Raw genomic sequence first — 21,860 nt, 5'->3', positions numbered from 1 at the left:
TGAAAAACCAAAACATACCATCAGATGTTTTTCTTCTTCAACATTAAAATAAGGTAAAAATAAGTAAATAAAAGTATGACTGGACATCAGTAGGGAAAGTCAGTCTAGAAAATCTAAGTTTACATTAAATACATTTTAAAAAACAGACATTCATGACTTGGAGAAGAAAAATTCAAATTTGGGGGCATTGAAGGGTTTGAAGAACTGTATATTACTACATATTGAAACACACCCCCGCTTAAATGGTTTGCTCTTTGATGGTACTCAGGTCAGATCAATACTAAAAGCAAGTAAGGAGGCAAACTCAGTGAGAGTTTAAATCAAAGGTCATGTCTGGTGGGGGAATGTGGGGGAGAATGAGGGGATGAGACCACTCATTTATCCCATTCATAGCAGCAACTAAACTGGTTTTCAGAAACTTTCGCTTGGCACTCCTACCAATTTTAAGAAATAGCTGTACTATTTTTACTTAGTTTGACCTCAAGACACATCATAACCTATTGCAACCACATAACAAAGTCAAAATTTTAAAATTATGCAAATTTCACACACACACACACACACACACACACACACACACACAAATCAATGAAAAGAGGCTAAACCCCAGCTCGTTTGGCTCAGTGGATAGAGTGTTGGCCTGCGGACTGAGGGATCCCAGGTTCAATTCCGGTCAAGGGTACATGTCTGGGTTGCGGGCTCCATGCCCAGTGGGGGGTGTGCAGGAGGCAGCCAATCAATGGTTCTCTCTCATCATTGATGTTTTCATCTCTCTCTCTCTCTCTCTCTCTCTCTCTCTCTCTCTCTCTCTCTCTCTCTCTCCCCCGTCCTCTCTGAAATAAATAAAAATATATATTTTTTAAGAAAGAGGCTAATGTCTACCATTGAGAAGAACACTAAGCACGTTGAGGAGTCGCTAGATTTCTACCATGACGAACGAGCCTTGGCAGATGGAAGAATATTAAAACTGCCTGAGACAGGATCTTTCCTGTGAAACAAAACAATAATACTGTTCTGGGCCAGAATATAGAGATGATGTTAATAGAGGCAGAAATTTTCACCCCGCAAATTAGCTGAGAAACAATGTAGAAAGAGCATTGACAAAACCATCTCAGCGGTGGATTTAAGTCATGATCGGGGATGCACCACCAGGGATTCCAACAGACAGGCTGGCGGCTCCCTCCCCGGGGTGTGTACTAGTAATGCATGGATGGGGTCTACCAGAACACAAGCCACAGCAGCAGAAAGGGCAGGGGTACTGCATCATTGCTCAATGCTGGTTGCTGCTGTTAGCTCGAATTCTCATCAGGACCTCTGAAGTAGTCCAGGCCCTGCACAGGAAGGCTGTGAGAACAGGGACAGACCACGACTTGCTCAAGGTCCACCTCAAAAGGAGGCAGGAGGTGGGGGGGGGGACAGGGAGTGGGGACAGAGGCAAGAAGAGGGAGACTCCAGGCCATCAGCATCCTAAACTGAGGGTAGAAAGAACAAGAACTGCATTCAAACACACACAAAAGATCACCCCCACTCAAATGTCTTTATTTGTAGTTTAAACTGTGTTGCAGTAATACTGAAGGCACATTTGAAAAGTCATCATATTCTCAGCATTCTAACAAAGGCGTGTTCAGTTCTCCAATTCTCTTGCTGCATTTTTAATTTAGTTTCCATCTTCACTGAGCGTTCCCAATGCCAGACACGGGTGCAAAGATAACAAGACAGGCTCTATTGCCAGAAGGGCTCAAAGACATTCACTTTCTAAGGTGACTCACAGTCACTTCAATTATATACTCTTTTCTTTAAAAGATTTTCTTAAGCAAGTAATGTCATTTGTTTCAAGTGTATAAAACAACAACAACAAATGTGTAAAACAAATGATAAGAAATTTTCTAAAGCACCAAAAATTCAAATGCGCTCTTCGTTCAAAGTAGAGGGAAAAGAATGTCAAAGTTTTTGTGTAAGCCTTATTTAATTTAGAGATGATAGAATCAAGTGTTACTAAATTTCAGCTTTATAGTTTTGGAACAGCCATATAGCATGGGTGATAATACTTTGGTATACTTCACAGTTAAGAATGATGAAAGGAAGGCATTATCCAATGAGAGAGACCAAAATAATTACACATATATATTGTGATCATGTAGGGCTAATAGAGTCTAGTGCTAATTATCCTTATTCTTAAGTTAGTTTTAAAATTTCATAAAAAGCCAAGAAAAAACTGCCTTTTTATTAAAAAAGTGGACACAGAAAATAATAAAAGAACTATAAAAGAACTACATACTCTTCTATTCGCTCCAACAGTCAATCATAACCAACACTTTTATGAATTAGCCTGGCCAGTGTGGTTTAGCAGTTGAGTGTCAACCCAGGAGCGAAGAGGTCCCTGGTTCAATTCCCAGTCAGGGCACATGCCTGGGTTGTGGATCCCGAGTGGGGGCTGTGCAGGAGGCAGCTGATCAATGATGTGCCTCTCTCATTGATGTTTCTATCTCCCTATCCCTCTCCCTTCCTCTCTCTAAAAATCAATAAAAAAATTAAAAAAAAACTTGTATGAACTAATTTTTGTGACCAAATTGTAGAAATGATTTAATAAACCAGTGATGAGATTTTTAAGTAACATAAGCTGTCAATAAATAGTACTATCTGGTTGACAAGCTAAACTTGCAGCCATTCTTGGCAAAGCCTGTTTGACATTAGCCAGCATTCAGGGTCACAGTCTGAACACACTTGCTGATAATGCTATTGTCATTTTACCATTATCACTGAGGGCTCCCACTTGTTGGGTACACTGTGTGCCTGGCACAGTGTATTTTATATACGCCACCTCATTTATTGTTTACAGTAACAAGGAGAAGTAGATGTTATTATCTCCATCTGTACATGATGATAGCAACAAAAGCTACTAACGTGGATTAAACATTTCCATCGTGCCAGTCTATGTAGCAACTCACTCATTTAATGCTTACAGGGGTCCTATGCTATGGGTACTATTATTATCCTGATTTGGTAGGTAAAGAGACTGGGACATACAGAGTAAACAGCTATCCCAAGGTCCCTTATGTCATATGTGACAGAGTCCTGATGTTGACCTCAGGCCCTCCTAATGCCAAAGCCACATTCTTACCCACCAACCCCAAGGAGTCCGTCTCTCCAGCCCTCGGTCCCACCTGTGAGAAGAGCTACAGTAACAGACAGGAAAGGAGCCAGGTCTGGTTTGACCGGAGCTGCACCACACAATCCACAAGACAACTCATAAATATAGGTGGAACCCTCCCCCCAACTTTCTCTGAAGAACCTCACAATACGGGAACTAACGTCCTGCCTCAGAACTGGCCCAGCTCAATGGCCCCAGGGTCTCTAACTGACCAAAGCACAAGGAATCTCAGAAGAAAGAGCCTCGGTCTGGACAGATGCCCCATGTCCATTCAAAGGTCATCAGCCACTTAGTTACGCTGACCCACTATGTGCCTGACCACACTAGGCTCTCGGTTCTGAGCTAAACAAGCCAGAGCCCACCTCAGCAGCTGAAAGTGTGAAGAAACAAACACCTGGGTACATGGTGGGATAAGGGCTGTTGGAATCATGGCACATGGTTTTTGGATAGAGTGGGGAGTACCACGTGGGGGCAGGGGGTCAACTCTGAGGGTGTGTGAAGAGGTTAACAAAGGCTACAGGAAAAGGCAGTAGGGAGGCCACAACCATGGTAAGAAGCTGTCCCGTTAGGAGGAAGACAACTGAGCAAGCTATCCACCGACTCACAGTTGTCAACTTAAGGAGAGACGGAGACACTACAAAACCATGAAACTGATGTCTCAAGAGCCATCTGGAGCGGATGCACTACACAAGAGGTTCCACTGAGGGAGACATTCCCCACTCCCACAAAGCACCAGGATAAAGGTGCTGGCGGACTGGGCAACATCAGAGTCCAGCTCTCTACGGAATACTGGGAAGACGAATGCACTAGTCATGCCACAGCAGGCAAGCAGCAACTCAACTACAAAGTGAGTAGTTCAAAACACCAGCAACATGAACCAGGCACATGAGAATGCCAGTGGTCCCCAACTCACAGAAATGGCCATTTCAGTTAGCAATGGCCAAGAAGAACAGGAAAGAAATAAGGTGCAATCGTTAGCAGGAATTACAAAACCACCTTTACCGCAGATACTTTTGCCCATTGAGTTAAGGCACTTATTACAGACTGAACGCCTTTATTGACAACATTAGCATATGCATAGAGAGGAAAATAATTAACATGTATAGTCCAATTTAATCAGTTTTACCTCAGGGCAGTGGCTTTAATGTCAATAGTCTCATGCTATGGTACAGATCGGTACCATTTCATTGTTTTGCAACATGTATTATGTCAGTGATTGGAAAAAATATATACCAGGTCTCACGCCACATGAGAATATTGACAATTTCACAGGCCAGCAGACAGTAGACTGCTCCTGCTTTACTCATCCCATGAGTGATCCCGATTCTAACGGTCCAAACTGGGGAGGTCAAATATCCACAGAATTCGAAGGAAAAGCCACTGCCAGCAAACACCCAGGCAACCTCAGAGAGGGGCAGGAGAAGTGTACAGGTCTCAGGGCCATGAGGACAGTGGAGCAGTGACCAGCTCGGGACAGACTCCATAAATGGCTGAGAATGAATACATGGGAGGAAGGAAAAGAGGGGAGGGAGGGGGGAGGAGAGAAGAGTAAGCTGACAGAGAGGAGGGAGGAGAAGGGAGACAGAAGAAGGGGCAGGAGGGAGGGAAGGGAAAGGAAATAAGAAATGGTGGGGGAAGTGGGAGAGGGAACACCTAAATTCTGCTCAACTAAACAGGTTGTGTTTATGATTATCAGAGTTATACATGAATTTAACAATATATTTTGAACATGTAATTACCATTTGTTTTCCTCTCAGGCCTCAGAGAGTGTTGCTAACTTCCAATTCAAGACGGGAAATGAACAGGATAAGTGTCCAATTGGGGATTTCTAAAAGAAAAGGATACGGAACACAAGTTACCCTGGAGAATAAAAGTGATTAGTGTTTAAAGTATCATTAAAAAGAAACTGCCGAAACCGGTTTGGCTCAGTGGATGGAGCGTCGGTCTGCGGACTGGGGGGTCCCGGGTTCGATTCCGGTCAAGGGCATGTACATTGGTTGCGGGCACATCCCCGGTGGGGGGTGTGCAGGAGGCAGCTGGTCGATGTTTCTCTCATCGATGTTTCTAGCTCTCTATCCCTCTCCCTTCCTCTCTGTAAAAAATCATTAAAATATATTTTTTAAAAAAGAAACTGATCTGCGCCGGCCAGGTGGCTCAGCTGGTTGGAGCGTTGTCCCCGTGCCCCAAAAGGTTGCAGTTCAATTCCCAGTCAGGGCATATACCTAGGTTGCGGGTTTGAATCTCGGTCAGGATACACACCAGAGGGAACCGATAGATGTTTCTCTCTCTCTCCCTTCCTTTCTCTCTAAAAAATCAATAAGAACATATCCTTTGGTGAAAATTTAAAAAGAAAATGAAGAAACATTTTCACTGACTAACAAAGTACATTTCCTCATATACCTGGGAAAAGATTGTGGGAAAAGATAGGACTCAAATCTTCTAACATAGCTGCTCTTGCAAACTCTAAATTGATTCTAGAAAAAAAAACAAAAATCAACTACAGGATAGGCTGTGCCTTTAATGGAAAACAAACCGAAGGAGGCTGTGCAGGGCCATTAGCCTGAGCCCCGCCTCGGGGCTGCCCACCATGCCCGACACCACATCCCCAACACAACTTGTCACACATCCTGCAGGAAGTGATCTAGCCTTCTCACAAACAACTGCAAACTGGGGAGGAAAACAGATATCTTACATTTCAGAAACTTTGTTCATGTTTGCAAGGGAGTAAAATATTACAAAGCAGCATTTTATCTTGTCCTCCAAACGCAGTTCCAGTCCCCACGTGAGCTCACCAACACACGCTTCTTTCTCCTGGAGCGGGGACAGCCCTGGGAGGCAGCGCTGCACCCCACTTTTGAGTAGAGAGTATTTATTCCATTGTTAGGAAAGGAACAAGTAACACGGACTGGGCACGTGCTCAGACCCAGAAATAACATGACTCCGTTGTACAAAGGGGGAAAGTCATGTCCCTAAGGTCTTCTGACACCCAAATGTTTTTTTTCTTTTTTTTCTTTTCATTTTCATCTGTATTGGGATATACTTCAATGAACCATGAAAGCGATTGTTATCGGTACATCTGGCCTTGCAAATGAAAATAGCGTGGAGGAAAACAGAACCGTCTTCTCCACTAGCATCTGCTTTCGGTACGCCCTCAGTCCAACATCTACATCTTTGTCTACAGAAAAGTGGGGGCTCACAGACAGGGATTGAAAATGCTCTGAGTATAATAGATAAATTTTTTAAATGAGATTTACTCTATTTTGTATGATTATAGGAGTAATCCATAGTAAAATATTTTAAGGAGGCACTTGGGACTTCAACAGATGATGGTGAAGAACACTTCATCAAGGTGGCCGCCAGCTTCCCAACCTCCTCTTATTTCTGGAGCGATATGTAATGAACGATTTGCTAGATGTTTATTAGTAAGCCTGCAAACCTTGACCCAGATTTTGTTTAGCTTCAAAAATAAATAAATAAATAAATAAATAAATAAATAAATAATAAATGCCTGGAAATGTCTATTGAAATAACAACTAAGATGGATACTTCCCTTTCTCACATTTAAAACTTTCAAAACAATCTATTTTTCTCTGTCCCATTACCTAGCAATGTTCAACAAGAACAAAAAGTAAAATGAATACTGGATTAAAAAAGAATATAGACTCCAAGTTTATGGCTCTTTTTGATTGCTTACTACCTACAATTGAAGATTTTATTTTCTTTGTCTGCTGAAATGTATGGGATCCCAGGACTTCAAAAGAATAAAGTTGTATACATTTAATAGAATGTTAGAGAAATTTTAACCAAAAATATCTTTGGGCCCAATTGAAATTGATTGTGACCCATAATAACAAAGTAAAAACATTTTATATTTTACTACGTTGCAACCAATATTGTTTGTTTTGCCCTAATATTGTATAAAAAAATCCTTTTCAAATTTATCATTATTTTTGCCTTTTCCTTCTCACATTTTTGAAGAGAGAAAATACCAGCTGAACTCCTACTCTAATGATTCAGAGATGGAAGACTCACACAAGTATGACTGGGATGGGGAAAATACCACCTCTGAAGAACGTCAAAGTTGCCATATGACATCAAAACCATCCTAATAAAACCAACTGTGAAGCTAAGGGATTGCACAGTCATCTGCTCCTGTCGACTCATTTCACAGCAGAGGAAATGAAAGATCAGAGTGGTCAAGTGACCTCTCCAAGTTACACAGCAAAAGTGGTCCTAGATCTCAGATTTCCAAGGTGCCAATCCAGAGCTCCATTAGATCATAACAATTTTTTTATTCCCATAAATAAGTTAAGAGCTTATAATTTAATCTATTTGTCTATGCATCTATTATTCTACACAGCATGAACACAAGTCAATTTAACTTTATGTTAATCAAAACACGACTAATGTCCAAGAACATACTCTGCCTTTCATTCCACTGATAAAGCCAGATTAAACAATGAATGAAAAATCTGAAATAAATTTGAAATACTCTTAAGGTTGTTTAACCTAGACACATCTGTTCTCAAAATAGAATTTCCCTTTCTTATTCATAGTCAAATCATAATCATAGCTTTGTTACAATACAGTTTCAAGTAGATTTCATAGATATAGCTATCAAGTAAAATGTAGATATTCTATAGTCAAAGCTTAGATAAGCAGTTTTTAGTAAGAATTTCAAGATAATATACTATTAGATCCATCAGTTCAGACAGAACTCTTACCCTCTACAACTCTGGAATCATTCAAGAGCACTTAAGTTGCCTAGGTTAGCAGCTTATTATCAATAGTCATTTTTTTATTCCCCAGTTATTTGCTTTAGAGTGCTAGTTGCAAGGGAACCAATAAATGTGTGATCACTTGCCTGCCTACTGTGGATTGATGACGTAAGATAATTAAGGAGGCTTTCATGAATCAAGGTTTGAAAGCCATCAATATACATGTTCAAATGTGTGTTAGAAGGTATTGAATGAATTCACATGTGGTTTTCCCAGAGAATAAGAGTTGACAGACTTAGTAAAGAGTATATGTTAGGAAGCAGGGTAAGGTAAATTAAAATAGGCCAACAGATGACAAAAGAACCCTTCTACGCCTGCCCCAAAGAACAAAAATATCCATTGAAAGGGATTCCTTTCTTGAAAATATGTCAGCAACAAAATACCTTCTTTATATTTCTTCATATAAACAGAGTACTGGTATTAAAATTCAGTGCCAAACAACCCCACTGGGGAGGGAAAAAAGACAAGCTTTAAACACACTTTGAGCAAAGAAAATGAACAAATGTCAAGTAAGCACAAGAAGAGATCTTCAATGTAATTAGTCAGTAGGGAAATGCAAAATAATACCTTGATGAGACATCATGATACACTCACTAGAATGGCTACATTTAAAAGGCAAATATACCAAGCGTTTACAAGGATATGGAGCAACTGGGATTCTTATACAATGCTGGTGGAAAATTCAACATGTTACAGGCACTATGACAAATAATGTGGCAGTCCCTTATTAGATTAAACACCATGTGACCAGCAATTCCACTCCTAGGCGTTTACCCTCCATGATACATTCAGTGTGGGACTACAGGACTCTTAGTATCACTTCAGCTGTTTGAAGATACACATGGTCCTTATGCTCACCAAGCACATGGGACACAGCTTCCCAACACTGTGTTTTGGTTTTCAAGAGCTGAATCTGTTTAGCAATGCTGAGGTTTGGGGTTGTCCTGCAAGGTGAGAAGTATAATTGGAGTTCCCTTCAAGTGCTTTCCAGAGCAGGTGGCAATGATTTCAGGCCAACGAATCTCTACTTCATCTTTCTCTTTAAAAAGCTATTCAACTCATTAATAAGCCAGTGTACCAACATCAACACTGGTATTTTCTGCTATCCTACAAAACCTAAGCATAAAGTTAATAAAATGTAATACAATCTACCAGGCACTTTAAAAAAACAAACAAACAGGTAAACATAGGCTTTATGAAGACATCATGTTATTGCATTTTTTATTGTGGTAAAATACATAAAGCATAAAATTGACCATTTTAGCCATTTTTTTAAGTGCACAGTTCAGTGGCATTAAGCACTTCACTGTTGTCCAATCATCATCATGAGACACATCCAGAACTCTTTTCACCTTGCAAAACTGAAATTCTGGACCCATAAGCATACCTCCCTATTCCCTTCCCCCTTCAGCCCCTAGCAACCAACATTCTACTTTCTGTCTCTGTGAATCTGACTACTTTAAGTGCATCATTTGAAGGGGATTATATAGTATTTGTCCTTCTGTGACTGGCTGGTTTCACCCAGCATTATGTCCTCAGGGTTCATCCATGTGTAGCATGTGTCTTCTTACTTCTCATGTCACAGGAAAATGAAATGTAGAGCCAGGGGCATCTCCCCAGTGAGGCCTGCTGAACAGACAGGCTGAATGTAAATCACTGTGTTCATGAAAGCCGGAGCCAGAGGGACCAGCATCAACAGCACCACAGAGTGCTGCTCAGGGCTCCCTCCTTTCTGAGGAGCACCCCTGAAACCTTCAACGCCGGCCCCCAGCAAGTAAGCAAGTAGAGTCTGTGCACCAGGCCTCCCCACCCCCCATGTCTGTAAGATAAGATAGGATAAGGTTTCACCGAGAACTGAACTTTTCAGAGTTAATGTCTGCGGTATGCTATCTTTAGGGCTTCAGGGAAATTAATGTCAATATAAATGACTGGCCAGGAATGATTTACACTATGAGTAAACATCAAATTAATGGTTCCATTACATGTAAGGCAATTTTGCTATCTTAATGGTGATACTAACTTGCATGATTAAAATAAAACACAGCTTACTCCATAAAATATAATATTTATTATTTAATCTTTTACACCAGTTTTTGGCTGTTTGCCTGTTTTATGTAAGCCTTACTTCCCCAACTAAGTTATGTTTCACAAATACAGTCTTTGAATTATTTTATGTCCATCCCAAATTGATGTCCACGAAAAAGCAGGTATTGGATAGAATACTGCTAGTTGATCTAACACATAAAAAATAAATTTATTAATCTTTTTAAAAATTTGGTGAAGCAAGGTATTATTTATAGCTTAGTGGTTATAGGTGTATGCTTTGCAGTCAAATATGTAATCCCAAATTTGAATCTCAGCTCTACCCAGGGTTGTTCTGTAATAAATGACAATATATTTAATACCATTGGCTTAGAACTAAAAGAGAGTAAATAATCAATTACATTTCAACCATTAGTAATAGTGATGTTATTGCAAAGGACTGAATGTTTGTGTTCCTTCCAAATTAATATGCGGAAATCCTAAACCCCCATGTGATGGTATTAGAAGATGTGGAGTTGGGTAGCAAGCCAGTCTGCAACATTATTAAAGATCATCCTTCAGGAATTTGACCTATAACCAAACAGTTCAAAGAGCACCAGGAAAGGGCCCAGTGGAATTAAATGAGTGCCTCCCACCCACCCACAGCCAGCACCAGCTCACCAGCCACCTGGCTGAGCCACCTTAGATGAAGCTCTCCCAGGGCCCAACCACCTCTAGTAACTGCAGTCCATTGAACACCTTAACTGTGGCCTCCTGAGACACCCGGAATTCCCACAGAAATGCGAAGATGGGCAGGCTTTATCATTTTGACCTCCTCACAGTGACTTGGTTTATGTTCCCTCCCGTCACTGAGGGAACAAGCTCTATGGGAAGCCAAGAGAGTCCCCCAGCCTGTTCTGGACACAGCAATCAATACCTGATAGCCTGAGAACTGGGTCCAACCAGTTGCAGACATAGCCATGCTATCCACCATAACTCTGTGTTCTCTAAATCGTCCGGAAGCTTATCAGATAAGACGTTTCAAATATATTACAGAAATCCAAATATAACTCTGTAGAATTGTTCTGATTATCTCGCCCAGTAACTTTATAAAGAAAGAGGCGAGGCATAATCTGTTCCTAGTGAGACTATTCTTGCTTCTAGTTACTACTCCTTCCTTTTCTACAAGTACACAGCCATCTGCTTACCACTATGGTTTAGTATGCTGCCAAGGATAGGGAGTAACACCAAGGAATTGTAGAGTCTGGAACATCTTCCCATGGAAATATAATGCAAGTCAAAATGTGAACCAAATACGTTATTTCAAATTTTCTTGGAACTGTATTAAAAATTAAGAAAAATTTGGTGAAATTAATTGTTATAATACCTATACTTTATTTAGCCCAGAATTTCCAAAATATTATTTCCACATGTAACATAAAAATATTAGTGAGTTGTTTTATATCCTGTTTTCAAACTAAATAATCAAAATCTGGTGTATATTTCACACTCGCAGAACATCTCAATTCAGGTCTGCTACATACCCTTGGCTCCTTAACCACAATGGCCAGGGCCACCATACTGGACAGCACAGGCCTGAGATTTCTTAGTGCTTTCTGAAAATAAGCTTCTTTATCTTGGTTCTGGCACCTCTTGTCTTCGACACAATCTTTCACGATATGATCATGAGTGATACCTTGATCCCATCTGCTCAATCTGGAGCTGCAAACGACTCTCTGAGCAACGGAGCGGCTTCAGACTGATGCAGATTTCATTAGCTGCTGGCCGGGATATGATTTACGCCCCTCTATCAAGTCTTACAGAAACGATAAGGCAGAGATAGACTTTTACGCCTTTGCATTCAGGTTACTTGAATATCATAGAAGATGTAATTGCTTCTTCTGTTCTTTTTATTCGGACCATAGAAGGTCAAGGAAAATTTGAGAGGAGACAAGACAGAAGCCTCTTAGGATAATCAAGATCGCATGAAGCAGAGAGGAGGTGAACAAGCACTTCGGGCAGAGGAAACAGCAGGTGCAAGGGCAGGAGTATGCCCAGGAAAGGGGCTGGAAGTGCATGGAGGCCAAGTCCGGGAGGACCTGGACCAGCGTGGACTTTGTTCTGCACACACAGTTAGGGCTTGGAGCACCTGAACGTGACCAACTGAAATCAGCTAATTCTGGAGGCAGCACAGCAGACAGGAAAGGGAAGAAGGTTGAGGCAGAGAGATCAGACAGGAAGGAAAAGATGACAAAATCCTGAACTAAGGTGGAAGGTGCACCAGGAGAAGGGCCAGGCAGGAGAGACATTTCAGGGTCAGACAGAGGGGAAGGCCCAGGATGTGGGGATATGAACGGGAATTAGGGTCCTAATTTCAGTATCATGGTGATAGGAGCTGCTAAGCATCCGCTGGCAGGAGCGCTGGAGAATGCGGGCCTGTCTTCTGCATTCCTGGTGTTAGTCTCAGCTCAGATGCGGGGGAAAGAATTCACCCCTTTCCAAATGCAAGCTGTTCATGATTCCTACGCTGCCACTTCATTAGACCACAAGCATCAACTGATCTATTAAAAATCTATGAGCACACACTAAACTTGTTACTATGTTTGCTATTTTAGGTTTGAGGGATTTACCTTTTTTTTGGTCGAAGCAAGTCTCTTATAGTTTTGTTACTTTACATGTCAAAAATACAAGAAAAAATGTCTTCTGATATAATAATCCCTTTGTATTACTTTTTGTTCAAAGGGGAGGTAGAGGGACCCAAAAGTGACAGTTAAAAAAAAAATGACAAAGCCTTGTTTTTACCCTAAAATAAAAAGATGAATCTTTGCTCCATTGACACTGCACCCCCCAGGTCAAGTAGGCGACATGCATGCACATGACCCCATTCACAAGGCGCTCTGACAGTTTCAACAAGGCCAACAGCACACTTGAGAGGATGGATGAGGTCAGAGGTACCCCTGAGGGCAGTAACTTGGGGTTAGAACTAGAGAAGCGAAGTTCTAACTAAGGGAAGGCTGAAGATAAAGATGAAGTTCTAAGGGAGGTGTCCCGTAGGTCTTAGAGCCCCAGAGTTTCCGCATGAATGAAGAATCGACTTCCACCCAACCCGGCAGCAGCATGATCCCTGGCACACAGCCCGCGCTAGAGTACTTACTGACTAGGAAATAGAAATGTTGCCAGTGACTAGGGAAAACACCATTCACTGTATCATCCGACCAAAACCTGGTTTTGGAAAACAGTTCAATTAGGCATGGCATCCATGTCCTAATGATGCACCATGTTTTAGCTCACCATACCCTTGGCCCCAACCAGCATCATCTTAAGTCAGGGTTTTGGATAAAACTCTCCCCTGGGGTTTAATAAAGACCCACAAGTCAGCCTATTGGAATCTACGAAGGCCACGTTATCTGGTCAGGAGGCCACCCACCACGGTCACGGTCATCTGGGCCTTGTACCAAACTACTGCCTGTGGTTGATTCTAGTCTGAAACCAGCTCTTGACCCAAACAGAAATAAAGAGGAGACTTAGGAAAGACCAGAGCATTCTAAACAAATAAGTATAAAACAAACTCTTGGAGACATTAATCATTTTAATTACATGCAACTAATTTGTTCTTTCTATCTTGAAGCCAAAGGTCTCATAAAACAAAGATAAAATTGGATATAAACAAAAGTACATCTATTTCAGCTAGAAGATGAGGGCACCATCACACAAACACAAAGAATACCAGTAATGTGCTGAGCACAGTGCCAGGAACATAGTATCATTACCGCTAGTATTACGATTGATTGAATGTGCTAATGGAGGAAAAATCAGACGTGTGAGTAATCTAAGTGTTCTTCAAATATAATATAGCACTCAATTCCTTCCTATATTCACTACGATAGGCAATAAGCGGTATCTACCATCAAAATGTGTGTTTTGAAGACACAAAACATTTCCTTACCTGGTTGAAATCTGAAGACCAAACATGAGTACAGACTGTAAATCAGACATAATTATACAAAGTAACTACTATCACTTTAAAATTGAAGGTAAACTGTGTTGGAGAGACACCAAGAAATGGAGACTTAGCCCATCATGGCCACGGCCAAGAACGCCGCCTCCATGTGCCCTATGCAAAGACCACAGGGTAGGGAGGAGACAACACTGTTTCCCTTGCACAGGGAGTACTTCCGTGGAGGATCACAGGCACTGTCAGCACCCCTGATGAGCACACGGCTCACTAAAGGGACAGTCACAAAACCAAGCACACACCATCAAATGCAGCAGTCAGCTGACTCAATGAAGGGAGTATTGGTCAGGAAGGTAAAGGTGTACCATTGCTATCACTTCTGAGAAAAGCCTTGGGGAATAAGAGCAGGACTTAGAGACGGGTACCTGGCCCACTGTTCTAGGAGTCGGGTCATTTCAACCGGCTTGGGAAAGAGTACTCTTACAGAATGTTTTCAGAACAGCTTCTCTAATCCCTGAAACGCTTTGATTATTCTACAAGTGTGTGGTGGTTAATGTTAGGCATAAACTTGACGGGGCCACGGGGGTGCTCGGATATTTAGGTAAACATTATTCTGGGTGTGAGGATGTTTCTGGATGAGAACATTGAATGGGAAGACTGAGTAAAGCAGGTGGCCCTAGCTAAGGTGCATGGGCCTCGTCTAGTCTGTTGAGGGCCTGCGCATAACAAAAATGGTGAGAGAAGGGAGAATTCAATCTCTACCTGATGGGTCTTCTCCTGCCCTAGGACTGACACTTATACCATCGCTTCTCCTGAGTCCCCAGTTTGCAGATAACAGATTGTGGGACTTCTCAGCCTCCTTAATTGCATTAGTCATTACCTTATAATACATTTCCTAGCTAGAGATAGAGATAGAGATACAGATACAGATACAGATACAGTTAGAGATACACATAGAGATAGAGAGGTAAAGAGAGAGATAGAGATAGAGGAAAAAGAGAGAGAAAGGAAGAGAGAGAGAAAAGAGAGGTTAAGATTGAAATCCTATTGGTTCTGTTTCTCTCTATATATGAATAATAAAAACAATCTTGTAAAATAAAAAAATCCAAATTAAAGTGAAGATCTTTAAGTATTTCAGACACAAAATGTATAAAGTATTTGATAATGCCTTGGTGCTGAATTAGAGGCCTCGGTCTCTTTATCACTAACTCACAGTGCCTAAACACCTTTTGGGAAAGGTCCAAAGACGGGACAGAGCTTTTCAACAGCTGAATGGTTCGCTCTGAAATTACTCTGGAAGTGGCATGTGCAAATAGCAATGGAGAATTAACAACCAAAGCAGTTTAGTCCTGTGCTAGTGAATTTTCAAAGGAACAATACCTGTAGGAGAAACCAAGCGAATCAGGCCACAGGAGCTGGAACTGGCTGCCCTGGGGCGAGGGCAGAGCCACTTCTGACTGGGGAACATGGCCCCTATGAAGCTCATACTCAACACTGAGCCTTAACCCAAATATACATTCTCACACACACTTACACACATTCTCATACACACCACACTCACACAAACTCATTCACACACAACACACACACTCATGCACACAAACTCACTCACATACTCATATACACCACACTCACACAAACTCACACATACACACACACGTGTACCCTACACACATACACTTACCCACTCATTCATACACTCACTCACACTAACACCTACACATACAAAGTCATACACACTCACACACACACACACACACACGCGCACTAATACATGATATGTGTGGGACTCCCATTACTTCTAAGGAAAATACACTTAAAACCAATTTCCCAACAGGCAGTGCACAAATCTCCTCTGGCATTACATAAAATATGATTTCAACTTCCCACAAAATATACATTTCTATGACAGTAATACTCGCCCTCTATAAGAACTATAAGTATAAATTCACTAACAAGAATTAGAAAAAAATATAATCTTCATTAAATTAAAGAACTAAGTTACTGGACAGCTAGTCTATTCCTTCAAAGATGGTGACCACTCTGGCCAAAACATTATAAAAAGCGTCACAGCCACATACCTGATTCATGTTGCAGGTTAGAACAAAGCCTACAGAAGCTATGAAGAGCACCTATGACTAATCGTATTTAAAACCAACACAATGACTTTTCTTCTTTTCTCCTGGTCACTAAACAAGAACAAAACATATTGGGAAGAAAAACATCTTATTCTTAAAAATCGCAACATTCCAATGAATGGTCGTTCACGTGAACACAGGCCAAGGATAGAGGAAAAGGATTTTAAAAACCCCAAAATCACAGCCCAGTGTACAACGAGCCTCCCAGTCCACCTTGTTCGAACCATGTAGTCAAAACACTGGTGTGCTGTCAGGATTCACTGGTATTTCCCAACACTCCTGAGTTCCCAGTTTCCAAGTGTCTCTTTTTGACCACAAGTGGAAATGGTAGCCGGGGAAAGGAAGATGACCAATGGATTACGTGTGTGTGTGTGTGTGTGTGTGTGTGTGTGTGTGTGTGTGTAAATAAATATGTATACACTTATGATTGTGGAGTATCTGCACAAGGATTTGAAAATAAGTCTTCACATTTTATTCACTAACCTGCACCTAAAGACTATAGTCAACAAGCAAGCAATGTTAAAGATTAAAAAGCTGGAGAAGAATCTATAAATATTCTTCTTTCTAAAATGGGTATGATTTCCTTTTGAAAAATACAAATAGCATCAAAATCAAGGCATCAACAAAAGTCCTTATAACGAGATGTGGTATTACAAGTAAACCAATGCAACTCAGAAACCAGATGGTTAACCCGCAGTGCAGAGTGCTGAGCGAGCAGATCTATTAGGCTTCCAGCTACACGCCCCGATTTCAGTGCTGGCTTCTGCAGTGCCGGGCAGTCTGGTAAGCATTGGTTACTTTTGCAGTGGGTATGTTGCCCTACCACGTTTACTCTTGTGGCTTTTAGAGAAGGAGGTAGGTGGCTGTAAACTGGCATCTCAGGCACTGGGTAGGCCTCAGGTAACATTTAGCTTGAAGATAAAGCAAGTGACCCCTCTGAAATGCCAGGGCAAAACAAACATATCCAACCACCCCACGAAACTCATGTTTTCAAATATAAACTCTCCCTCTCCTCCGTTCCCCTCCCCCCACCACCAAAACTGCTCAGAACCTGCCCACCGGACCTCAGGTATACACACACACACACACACACACACACACACACACACACACACGGTCAGGAGAAGATCCCTGCTTGCTTTTGCTGTTCCTTCAAGGTCCTCCTAATCAGCAGTGTCACCCCTGCATTCCATTGAGTAAATACGTATTAAGCCCCAGGATGAGGCCTGACACTGTGCTGACATTGTGGATATAGCAGTTTACATCATAGAGACCCTTTTAACTTGGAGAAATGTACTTCCAACATGTAGACAAATTACACAATCTCAGGAATGAGGGCTTTGAACAAAATTAAATAGGATAATGGAAAAAAGAGTGGCTGGAGAAGGGGCTACGTTAAGCTTCGGTGGTCAGGGTGAGTCTTCTGAAAAAGGGACTTTCACCCTGCGACCAGTATGATGAGAATATACAAGCCAGGTGGAGCAATGTAGGAAATCCATGAGATACAATCGCAAGCATCATCTTACTTATCTCTTAAAACAACCCTATAGAGGAGGCACTGCAATCCCCATTTTACAGATCAGGAAACTGAGGTTCTATAGCCTCAGTAACTGAACTTCACACAGTGCCAATGTTTGCACCCAGACTCAGCCAGAAAACTCTCTCAGTCTCTCAGTAACCAACGTACCTATTTGCTGGCCTACTAGTAAGTGTTTGGCCTGGAATCCCCAGGGCCGTGACCAAGCCCTCACCCTGCTCCAGTATAACAGAGGGAAACAAAGCCTGTAACCCCCAAGCAATCTGCCACCCATTCTGAGTGTGCACACATTGTCTCTGACTGCCCTTGAACCTGACAAATCTGGGCTGTCCCAATTGTTCTGATCTCTGAGACCAGTAGTCTGTAGGGCACTTGTTGGCAAATAACCTGTAAATGCCTCCTCTCCATTTTGTTAAAGTATCAGAAAGACTGCTAACATCGGAGCAATCCAGAGGCAGGTGATTCCACTGCACATGACTACCAGGTCCTCCTAAATACAGCAGTTCCCCCTTGTCTGTTTCGTTTTCTGCAGTTTCAGTTACCTGCAGTCAAACATGGTCTGAAAATATGACATGGAAAATTCTAGAAATAAGCAATTCCTAAGTGTTAAACTGGACGCCTCTCTGAATAACGTGGTGTCCCACTCCATCCCGCTCAGGATGTGAATCACCTCTTTGTGCAGCGTCTCCCCAGTAAGAATGGATCTTCTATCTATGAAATTATCTAATGTGTGAATTAAACTTTATCATAGGTATGTCTGCATAAGGAAAAAAGTATATACAGAGCACAGAACTACCCACAATTTCAGGCATCCACTGAGGGTCTTGGAACGTATCCCCTGGGATAAGGAGACTGCTGTAACAGGATTCAACTTGTATCCTTCAGATAAAAACAGAAATGCAATACAAGCCGGCAAGCCCTCTCAGCTTGATCTCCAGAATATACCATATTTCACTGATTCTAAGACACATCTATTTGCCTGTTTTAATACCTGAAATCAGAACCCACATCACAACGGGTGGTGTGTCAGAGCTTACCTGGCAGTATGTTTTCTGTGGACTCCAGAAAAGAAGATACCTACCGAGAAGGGCTCCTGGAGACTAACAGGGCTCGAATTTAAAAACAGAGCCCAGCACCCATTTCTAAACAGGGGATTCTCATGCAAGCCATGCCTTAGGGAGAAGCCTGCGCTAAACTGCCTGCCACCTGCACTGCCCCGCCTGCCCCCATCCCTGCATGGAACTGCCTGCCTGCACTGTGTTCCTACCCGCTGAGGCAATCCTTATAAAGGAGTTCCTGGAATCACATTTCAACCAATAGGACTGAGACTTTACTGTCCATTCTGAGCTGTGCAGCTATATCTCTAATTAGCATCTTCCTCACACAATCAGAGATGCTCCATTCCAACCAATCGGGACAGTGTTTTTTGGAACAAACCGTGAGGATGGTAAATCCCCATTTGCATGAGGATGAACCAGTCAGGGATCAGAAGCAGGGACTTCTCTCTATATTAGCCAGATCCCCCTCTGGCTGGGAGAGTGCACTTTTACTTTCCACCAAAGGCTGAAGACCACATTTCCCTAACGGGAGCTGAAATACCAAAGATGTCCTGCCAAGCTGGAGAGGGGCCTCACCTGAGAGCCAAGACACCTGAGGGCCAACTCACAGCTGTGCTGTATCCTAATTGAGCTGTAACACCGCTGAGCTGCCCCGCGGCCATGCTGTTCTGCAGCTGTGCTATATCACAACTGAGCTACTTGCACTGCATAAAGTTACCTTCTTCCCCGCACTCCAAATTGCAGACTCCTGTTGAATTGGCACCAAGGACCATCAGTTGACATTTCTCTCTTAGTGGTGTATATAATAATGACGCAGCTTCAGATCAATGTTGTGAGAGGTTAGGAGAAATTCAGACTCCTGCAAACATTGGATTCCCTCCATCTCCTCTGCTTCCCTTCCAGCCCACATGGCACCGGTCACCACAACAGCCTCCTCACCAGCTCCCTGCTTCCACTCTTCCCAGTAATCCATTCTCTACAAAGCAGAGAGAGTGAGCTGCCAGTTCTGATTATTAAATTCATTGCCCTCCTTGTATCAGAGCCCCCAGCAGCTCCCACTACATTTAAAATAAAGAGACACTCTTCCCATGGCCGACAAGGCCCTTCTGGCCTGGTTCCTCTGCTGCTGACTCCTGCTCATCAGGGAAGGTTCCACCCACCTTGGGGCCTCTACACAAGCTGTCCTCTCTGCCCAGAGAACTTCCAGTGCTTGCCTCTTTTTTCCCTTAAATCTCATCTTAAACATTCTCCGTAAGGCCCTCCCAAACCACCCAGCCAGTTCCCGAATGCCACCCTCATCCTTGACTACACTTACGGCTGCTTTAAATTAGCTTATAATGCCCTAGCCCCGTGGTCGGCAAACTCATTAGTCAACAGAGACAAATATCAACAGTACAACGATTGAAATTTCTTTTGAGAGCCAAATTTTTTAAACTTAAACTTCTTCTAACGCCACTTCTTCAAAATAGACTCGCCCAGGCCGTGGTATTTTGTGGAAGAGCCGCACGCAAGGGGCCAAAGAGCCGCACGTGGCTTGCGAGCCGCAGTTTGCCAACCACGGCCCTAGCCAGTTTGGCTCAGTGGATAGAGTGCCGGCCTGTGGACTGAAGGGTCCCAGGTTCGATTCCGGTCAAGGGCACATGCCCAGGTTACGGGCTCAATCCCCAGTACGGGTGTGCAGGAGGCAGCCAATCAATGATTCTCTCTCATCAATGATGTTGCTATCTCTCTCTCTCCCTCTCCCTTCCTCTCTGAAATCAATAAAAATTAGCTTGTAATTTATTTATTTCTTTTATTATCACACCCCCACTTTACATAGCAAATAAATCCTTAACGAGGCAAGGACCTTGTCTTTCCTGGCTGCTGTGTATCCTCACCTGGCACACAATGAATCCTCTATAAATATCTGTTTATTATAATCATAGTAGAAGTTACTAAACAACAGTCTTACACATAATTTCTTTCGTTTCATTAAGTTCCAGTCAGTGGGACAAAAAAAAAAAATTTGTTGGCAAGAATGATCATTCTAAAGTCTAGCTGTGATTCCTCCTATAAAAGACACAGAGATAAAGCAAACGTCGAATGGGGCTCTGAGGGAAAAAACGCTTTGCATTACAACACAACCACTCAAAAATTCCCCATATGCTTCTGAATTACATTTTTAAAAGCTCTATCTGGAACTGGACAATCTCAAAACCCATTGATCTCACTCAGACAAACAAAACACACCACAGAATTCTTATAATTCTTCTAGAAACCTGTCTGCCAAATGACATATTGCTTCCTTTTGCTTAGGATTCGCTTTTGAACATCTCTCTAAATTTTTACAATCTTAAAATCCCAGCTTTAACAGCAGTTTAAAATTGTTGAATCATCCACATGTTCACTATTTTTATCACCAAACATGCTGAAAGAAGAAAAGTAATTTGCTGCATCTACTCAAGTTTCCTGGAAACAAAACAAATAAAAAAACAAAACAAGGCTCATGTCTTTGAATGCTGTGTTTTAGGTGATTCTCTTTATGAGACTCAAATTGCAAAATGTTAAAAATGTAAAAAAATCAAAAAAAAATCACACGCAGTCCCTTATCACAGGGGGGAAAACACCTAAGGTGTCAAAATAGGAATATGCATGATTTAAGTTTATTAATTTCGTATACCAAAAGATCATCCAAAAAAAAAAACCCAGGTTTGAGAAGAGATGAAAATGTATTCTGCAACAGTGTTGAAGCCTTCCTGATATCTTAATTATCTTTGTTAACTGTTTGGATGATGACATCTAAGAACATTGAAAAACTAAATTTTTTAATACTACTCTCCAAAATCTTCCATGCAAATTATCCCATAACTTCTGTCAAGATTCCGAATCACTGCTACCTTTAGCTTCTTTGATAAACATTTTGGGCATAATTTGTGTTCTCTTCTGAACAATTCTCAAATATATATATATATTTTATTTCTATAATGCCTTTAATACCAAAAAAAAAAAATCACCATTAAAAAAAAATAAATCAGGTTCTGGCTAAAGTATAAAATGTTTAAAAACAACAATAAATATACAGAATGGGGAATGGAGTCAATGTTTCGTTAACCAACATAATCCCCTCTGATACTTTTAAGTGATCCAAATGAACAAACCTCCTTTAACCCAAGGGAAAGGAATTCATGGAGGTACAGGAGCCTCAGGCCTCTCGCCAGATTACCTGAGCTCCATGGATTACG

At 41.8% G+C, this 21,860-nt stretch overlaps 1 protein-coding gene across 4 annotated transcripts in view; it reads right to left on the bottom strand.

The window, feature by feature from the left end:
• Positions 1-21,860, bottom strand: part of FAM110B (family with sequence similarity 110 member B) — a 181,560-nt gene that overhangs the window by 155,936 nt on the left and 3,764 nt on the right. For 3 of the 4 annotated variants that reach the window (XR_013814925.1, XM_079796097.1, XM_079796096.1), the window contains exon 2: positions 4,891-4,979. The exons of the other annotated variant lie outside the window; for it this stretch is intronic. The gene's annotated coding sequence lies outside the window, so the exon portion shown is untranslated. The remainder of the gene's footprint in view (positions 1-4,890; positions 4,980-21,860) is intronic. 4 annotated transcript variants of the gene reach the window in all.

The sequence above is a fragment of the Cnephaeus nilssonii genome (genome assembly GCF_951640355.1).
Source record: "Cnephaeus nilssonii genome assembly, chromosome: 18".
NCBI classification, from domain to species: Eukaryota; Metazoa; Chordata; class Mammalia; order Chiroptera; family Vespertilionidae; genus Cnephaeus; species Cnephaeus nilssonii.
This window is presented reverse-complemented; position numbering and strand designations above follow the sequence as displayed.